The 8,047-nt window shown below is 46.1% G+C and overlaps 1 pseudogene; it reads right to left on the bottom strand.

The window, feature by feature from the left end:
• Window positions 1–6,084: 6,084 nt before the first annotated feature.
• LOC114617801 lies at window positions 6,085–7,662 on the bottom strand (annotated as a pseudogene).
• Window positions 7,663–8,047: the final 385 nt, after the last annotated feature.

Below are 8,047 nucleotides of genomic sequence, written 5' to 3'. Positions count from 1 at the left end.
AATGCCGGTAACTTTGCTTGTCTTTTATGTTCTGTCTCCAAAGGAGAAGTAGCCCAAATCACTGACATTTCATACAAAAAAAAAATAGTAAATAAATAAAAACACTCCTTGTGTTTTCCACTGAGGAAGACAAAATACAGCACACGATGTTCAGCTGCCAGTCAATGTACAAAGCATATTAATCATGTGCAGGGAAAATGGCAGTTTCCACACAGAGTACTGAACATCCATAAGGATTAGTCATGGGGCTGGAGGCTATTGCAAGGGTATACAGTCTGGCTTACTGCCTGAAGAATCCCCCAAACGAGCACTCTCTTTCAGATGTAGGAGAAACTGAGAGTGTGATAGAGCTGGAATCTGAACTAGGCTTGTTTGACTCCATAGTTAATGCGTATGGACCAGGTAAGGTGGATACCTCCAGGACTGAGGGGTAGGAACTGTCCAGATCTTAAAAAAGAAGTTAACCATCACAGACTGTGTGTGGTGGGGTGGGGAGTTGGGGGCACATGTGCTGGGGTGAGGGGGCACAGCAGTGATGGTTATCAGCCCAACTTCCATGCACTGTCTTCAACAGAGCTGAGACTCCCTTCCTGAAGTCAGACGCCAAACGGCATCTCTGCTTCGAGGATGCCTCTTTGTACCAGCGTCCACAGGGACAGCAGAGGCAGGTACTCACGGCTGTTCTGTATAGACACCCAGGGAGCAACAAGTCTTGGCAAGTAAGCAATTTGGAACATTAAGTTTAAAATGACTGAGGCTGTGGCAAGAGCGAGAATCCAGAAATGAGTCACACAAGTGACTGGAATGGAAAAATGTCCTCCACAAGGAGGGAGAGGGACAAGGAGGACCGTGTTAGCCACCTCCAGGACAAAGCTGTAGGAAATGAGTCAAAATTGCAGCCAGCATGGATGCAGGTGGAGCGGGGGAGGGGCAATTGCAGAGGCTGCCTTTCAGAGTGCCTCCAGGCCAGACATCTGTCCCTAGAGAAGCAGTGTGAGGCCCTTGAGCAGAGCTCATTTTGCCTTATTGTGTCCGAGTGGTCCAGAGAAACGTGTTTTCTAACTGAAGGCTGCTAAATCAGGACTGGCCGTGGATGGAACCACTCGAAGCAGCTGAAAACAACAACAGATTAAAGACCAGGGGAAGAAGTACAGCCAGTTTAAGGCATTGGTGGGGGTGGGGGGCAGTGAGTGGAATGACCTGAAGTCACAGGGACTCTGGATGGTGATGACTGTCCTGTCTTCCCACCGTTTGGGTTATCAGGTCACTCAAAGCAGTGCGTTTGCTAGGACATCCCAGGGTCTCTGAAGTCAGATGCCAGTGGCAAGGTCTGGGAGGAACTAAGGTCTCTTATTCTGAAGCATCCTCCTTACCTTGCTCCCCTGAATAATTAAAGCTCCTTTGGAAGTTTGTAGCTCCTGGCAGAGGGGCCCCATGCCTCTCACTCTTGGTTTGTTCATAGAAATGTGAGGTGCTGTTGACTTAACCTCCTGTTTCTTCCTGCAGCTTGGGTCATGCTCAGATACTTCAACCTGGCTCCCTGGTTCCTTCAAGGCAATACCCATGCAACAGTCAAGATGGTAAAACTCCCCAGGGCGTTACTATAAAATCTTCCAAATATAGGGAAAGTTGAGAGATCTTCAGAGTGGACACTCATCTCCAATTAGATTGTATATGTTCCGTTTTCCTTTTATGAGGGAGGGTGTTAGTCTGAGGCAATTGTCCATCTCTTTCTTGAGGGATCTGTCCCATGAGCATCTCAAGGAGGGAAATCATGTATTTCCAAGTAATTCAGGCACATCCTTAGCCAGAGTCCAGTATCTGTCACTCCAGAATGATCCTTTAAAAACATAAAAATGGTTGCCAGACACTCGAATTTAAAATCTTTGTATACATTAAGGTAGGTGTTTATGGTCTGTGTGTGGGCTCCCCTTTTAATAATTTTTTAAAAATTTATGTACATTGCTGTTTCATATGTCTGTATGAAGGTATCCAATCTTCTGGAACAGGGGTTCTAGATAGTTGTGAGCAGCCCCATGGCTGCTGAGAATTGGACCCAGGTCCTCGGGAAGAACAGCCTTAACCACTCTTAACCACTGAGCCATGTCTCCAGCTCCTCATGGGCCCTATTTAATCTAGTCCCCATTTATTTCTCTATTCTAATCCACGATCCATTCTTTCTTATTTTGAATTATTTATTGGTTTGTGTGTGTGACGTGGATAGGATGGGGATTTGTGCCACAGGGTGTGCCTCCAGGTCAGAGGACAACTTTATAAAATCGCTTCTCTCCTTTCACCTTTCCTTGGTTTTACTGACTGAACTCAGCTCTGTTCTTTTGCCTGCACTGCAGCGCATTTGACTTTTCTAACTCTGTAACTGCCCTGCTCCCAAAAGGTGGCTCCTTGGCAAGGCTCAGTCTCTCCCAGCCTCCTCAGCCTCAGCCTCAGCTACTGAGTCCTACTCAGTTCTGGTTCCCAGAAGGGACTGCTTGCCCCTGCCCACCAGGGAAGGAGCTCCATGGTCTCTGTGGTTCGGGGAGATGCTCTCTTGGGTATGATGTTTCTGCTATAGCTTTGTTTCCAGAGCTGCCTTCTGCCCTGTGAGCACTTGTCAGTCTCCCCCAGCCTCCCTTCTGTACATAGTTCAGACAGACACAAGCCTGAACCAGGGTGGATTGTCTGGGATGACCTACCTTTAGAAAGCAGCAACACTGATCCAGACAGCCTTCTGGTGTTCTATGACCAAGCCCGCCCTTCTTCTACTCTCTCCCTGCTTTCTGGTCGGCCTCTCAGACATCCTCTCCTGTCTTTTGAAGTATCTCCCATCTTCTCTCACCCTCTTTCTTTTTTTCTTATTTAATTCAAACCACGAGAGAACTGATTTCGAAAGGACAACATAAACCCCATTTGAATCCATTTAAAGACCAGCCCTGATTTTAAAAAGAAGGCCACAGGCACTAGCTCCAGGAACAGACCATAAAATCCAGAACAAGATCATTAAAAAACCCCTCCCAAAGAACAGCCTGGGGGTAACCACAAGAATGGGAAAATATCTTATCCCAGGACGGGCCATCTGCGCTGGGCAGTCCTATCTCATCTTATGGTTAAACATTTATGACATAGGAATGCAGACTGCTGACCACCTGTGAGCCCCTAGCACCCACCAATGAAATTTTAGATTACTTAATCCATCTAGAGAGTTCCCCTGGTTCCCTAAAGCAGATCTGCTGTGTACCTTTGTCTGGGGTCACCATTTCAAAAATGGTTGACCCCCTGTAGGCTGATTGTTTCTACAGAATAAACCCTCTTTGTCTTTGCATACTATCTGAGTCTGGGTCTTTCTTCTGCAATTTTCAGACCTTACATTTACTTAAAAACAAACATTTACTTAAAAAACATGTTTTGCAGTACCAAAGATTGGGTTGGGTGCCTCACACGCCCTCCCCCACTGAGCTTCGCTGCGCCTCTTTGTCCTCCCTCTTGCTTCTCTGCTTTCTCTTCCTCCCCTTCCTTCTCTGTTCTCGTTCTTGTCACTCCCTCACCCCTCTGATTCATCACAACTCCTCTCTCTCGCTTGCCCTCCTCCCCTTTCCTCCCCCCCCCAATTTCCCTCTGGTAATTTTCCTCCCTCGCCCCCACAAGCTCATTCTCTGATGGCGGCTGAGATTTCTGGGTGTCAATGCTGGGCCTCTCATCACCACTTGAAAAGGCTTGCTTTTTAGGTCTAATCACAAAACGGAAATGAGTGTGAAGCCTACCAGGTACTGGAGAGCATCCAAGTACAGGGACGACAGATAGAAAACATCAAAGTTCTAATGGAAAGACCGACTGAAAATTAGACACATGGACTGTCTCTTCCTTCCATTTGCAGCCAGCTATGCTGGTTCTCCAGAGAGCATGACAGTAAGGTTTATCCAGCATTGCAGGATGCAGTCTGCCCCTGCATCCTGCCCTGGAACTACCCTTTGACCCCACATCCCTCACATGTCCTTGGACCATTTTCTCTCTTAGCCATGCTTCTAAAGCCCTGTGTCTGTGCACCATGGCTCCTCTATCAGGACCTCTCAAATTCTTCCTACCATCCCATGTGATCCACTCTTGATGAAATTGCCAGCCACCTCCATGTGTTAGATCCAATGGGCAAGGCCTGAGAGCTCACTTGGCCTCTCTGTAGCTTTTGACTAAGGTAATCCCCCTACCTCCATCTGATTCTCAGGCTCTCCATTCTTCTTGTCTTCTGCCAGAATCTCAGTGTTTCGTTCCTTGAATAACTCTATTTCTCCCATGAACCTGCTCTTGAGCCCTGTCCCAGGGCCTCTTCCTTTGTCTCTGGGCCTCTGACCTCCAGCATGGCTTCCTTGATTGTCTGTATGTGGGTCCCTAAAGACCACTCTCCATTCCTGACCTCCAGTGACTCTTCTCCCAGCTTCTTACACACGCCACACTCAGTTCCCTCTCTGTTCTGCTTTCTCGTGCTAATAAATGAGACCCCTTCCGTCTAGTCCCCTGGGCCAGAACACTATAGTTACTACAGACTCCTCTCCTTCTCCCATTGTATGCAAGTGCTTTAACATACATACAAGGCTCTTTGTGGTCTAGCCACTGGTTACTATGGAAACCTCCCCTCCCTTCCCATCTTCATCCTATGTTCTTATCATGCTGCTGTCTGAATGAACCACCGTTCTCTGCCTTTGCATCTGCAGGGCTGTCTGTCTGGAAGACCTGACCCTGCTTCTTCACCAGCTGTTTGCCCTGCAGGGCTCCATTCTGGTGCCATTCTCTTCAGAAGGACTGTCTTTGTCCTTCCCTGGTGCAGACCTCCTACATGTCCATCCTGGACATTCGGAACTTTGTTTTAACATTGTATTTGTTATGTAATAGTATGTCTTCAGCATATTTACAATGCTATTCTTCATTCTGAGTCCCTTGACAGGGAGTACTTTGTCCTGTCCTTCTGTTCCCAGCCTCTAGCATAGTTTGTGCTATATAGAAGGGCCTTTAAATGTTTGAACAAATGAGTTAATGCAAAGTGCTTGGTGTGACGGTCCACAGGGCTTCAGCCCTAGTCTTCGGCCAGTGTTCTTTCCACATAGGTTAATTTTCAGCAAAGGTTCTGCTCTTGTCACTATTGTATACTCAAAACTAAAGTGTCTTTGGACAAGGCAGTAACCCATCAGTGGCACTTTTGAAACATTGTTCCAAGTTCCATCCTTGAGCCTTTCCCCAAAGACCTTCAAACATTCCTAAACATGTAAAGTTAGACTGGGAGGATTTCCAATGGTTGCAACATATACAGCCCTGTTTAGACTTGGCCTCCCAGAGCCTCGCTCTTAGCACCCCTAATCCGCTCTCTACTCACCCCCAGGGACATGGTGATAGCCTTAGGACCAAAGCCATAGCTGTGTCCTTCTGTTGTCAGAATGAAGGATCCCACACTCTAGCTAAGTGGACTGTCTTCAATGCCTGCAGCCCCCTTTGCTTACACTGCATTGAGTCTTCACTTCTGTGATTCCCTTTCAGGTGGGAAATGCCACCCTCGTCCTGGATGTACCCACAACAATCTTTTCAGTTGATTCCTCATTGCCAGGACTCAATTGGAGGGACCCGCATCTGAGTTAGATGTCCCTCCTGGAACTCCTGTGGCCCACAGTGTTACTGTTATCACGAACCTGCCTACCGCACTGCTCTTGTATAGGCACAGGTGGACGTGTCCCCTTGAGGCTCTGGTCTCCTGGGCAGTAGACAGCTTGCTGAGCAGCTTCATATGTGGGGACACAGTGGGTATTTGTCAACTGAACAAGAGATTATTTTTGTTTTGTTTTGTTTTTTTTAGAGAAGAATGGAACTTAATCTTTATTTACAGGACATGAGAGGGTATGAAATTCCACATAGAAATAAACTCAGAGGACAGCTTCATAGAGTCTGTACAGTTTATAACTGTTCAAGTATAGTTTCTTTTGTAAAAAGTGCTACAGTAACAAACCACATTTAAAAAGAGTTCTTAGTAGAGAAACAGTAAGACAAATGTATGAGAACACAGAATAGCACAGCACATAGCTAACAACTTTGTGCCTTGGCTGGACATTAGAAGTTAAAGATCCCGGGATCTCCATCCTGAACTTGGAAGGCGAAGCCTTCAGAGGTAGTTTCTGACAACACGTTTTGATCTTCCTCTTCCTCCACTGAGAAGTACTTCTCAATTAACTTTAATGAGGCCTTGTACACAGACTCGTTTTCATGGCTCTGTAGTGCCTCAATTTTATCCAAGCTTCCTCACTCTTCAATCATTATACTGAGTTTTTCTGTCTCACCTAGTTTCTTGGCAGCCTGAAAGATATTTGAAACGGCATCAAGAATGACCTGAATAATCTTGGTATCTTTTGCACTCAAGAGGTTCATCAAAGGTTCTATTATCCCACAATGAACGAGATACAGAATCTGTTCAACAGTGCCACCACTGGTATAGTTGGTTGTAGCCCATGGAGCCTCCTTCTGTGTCTTAAAATCTGCCTTGGAGAGGACACCAACAAGAAACAGGACTAGGCCATGATTCATAACTTGCTGTATCTGGTCCTGGCGTCCGGCTGAAATGTTCGACATTGTCCACGTGGCCTCCTGAATATTAGTTTTGGGATTTGTTAGTAGGGTGGGAAAGACTGCAAGTGCTCCTGCATCTATCATTTTCTGAGTCTGTTCATCTGTTCCAGTGACAAGATTCCCTATGGCTCTCAGTGAGGGGCTCACAATGGGCAATACAGTAGCTCCCAGAAGCTTCACAAGTTGGGGAACAACTCCCTTCTTCACAACCATCTCAATGCGCTCATTTGGACCATCAGTCAGGTAGGAAATAGCCCAGCAGGAATCTGCTAATTCTTCCAGATCATTGTGGTGCAAGAGAAGAACTAAAGTAGGGAGAATATGCTCAAAGGCATCTAAAGTGGGGTGTGGGATTCTTGTTTTGACAAAGGTTTGAGAGTGTCCAGGTAAAATTCCGTAAGTAACCACATGCCAAGGATGACAGATCAGGAATTGCAAGAAGTGCCAATAGTGGGTCAATTGCACCATGTTTGATAACCAAGTCTCAGAAAACTGAACCATCACCTGCAATGTTTCCAAGAGCCCATACAGCTTTCTTCCTCATGTGAGCATGGGGAGATGCCAAGAGAGAGATGAATGCTGGGATAGCACCTCCATCTACCACAGCTTTGGTCTGTCCAGATGTTCCAGAAGCAGTGTTGGTGAGCACCCAAGCAGATTCAAACTGAATGGGACTACAATCAGTTTTGCCCAAGAAGGACACAAATTTTGGGATCAAACCAGCCCGGATGATGTTGTCTATAGGAGGCTGTTTCTCTCTAGAAAGCAGTTTCAGAGCAGCTTGAGTAGCTTGGAGCTGGCTTTCCAAATTGTTACTGTTTATGCCTTTAACAATGTCCTCAACAGACCAATTTACAGCACCCTGATTGTTTTGTTTTTCCTATAGAGAGAAGTAGTATCATCAGGAAATGAGCTGACATTTCTCCTTTTCAGCATCTGGTCATCTTTTTAAGCTTTCCTAAGTTCCACATTAACTTCTATTTGGTGGTGGCACATTTCTGTACTGTCTTTCCTGTATCTGTTCAGCCGGGAAGCTGGGGAGTTAGCATTCTCGTTGGTGGACATGGTTGCAGGAACAAAGAGGAAAGCTACACAGCTGGCTCAGACTTCCATGAAAGTCGGTGCAGGGCTCTCAAGCTGCGAAATGGCCACCACCCCTCAGCCCTCAAAATTTGTCAAGAGATTATTTTTGTACAAAAGATCCTATGATTCTTTTTTTTTTTTAACCAAGAAGCTATCAGCAAAAATTCTCAGAAAGTCAAATGTTTGTATTTGGCAACAGTAAGTGGTGTGTGTGTGTGTATGTGTGTTGAGAACCTGTAGACTTCATGTTTTTTTGTTTTAAGTGCTTTTCTGTCTGTCCCTGCCCTCTCAGCATACCATGAACCCCGTTCCTGGAAGGAGCTCTCAGGTTCATCTTTCTGACAGCTCATCAAATGCAACCTGTGTC

This window comes from Grammomys surdaster, unplaced genomic scaffold (genome assembly GCF_004785775.1).
Source record: "Grammomys surdaster isolate TR1022 unplaced genomic scaffold, NIH_TR_1.0 138, whole genome shotgun sequence".
NCBI lineage: Eukaryota > Metazoa > Chordata > Mammalia > Rodentia > Muridae > Grammomys > Grammomys surdaster.
The sequence above is the reverse complement of the archived record's forward strand: the minus strand, read 5'-3'. Positions and strand labels throughout refer to the sequence as shown.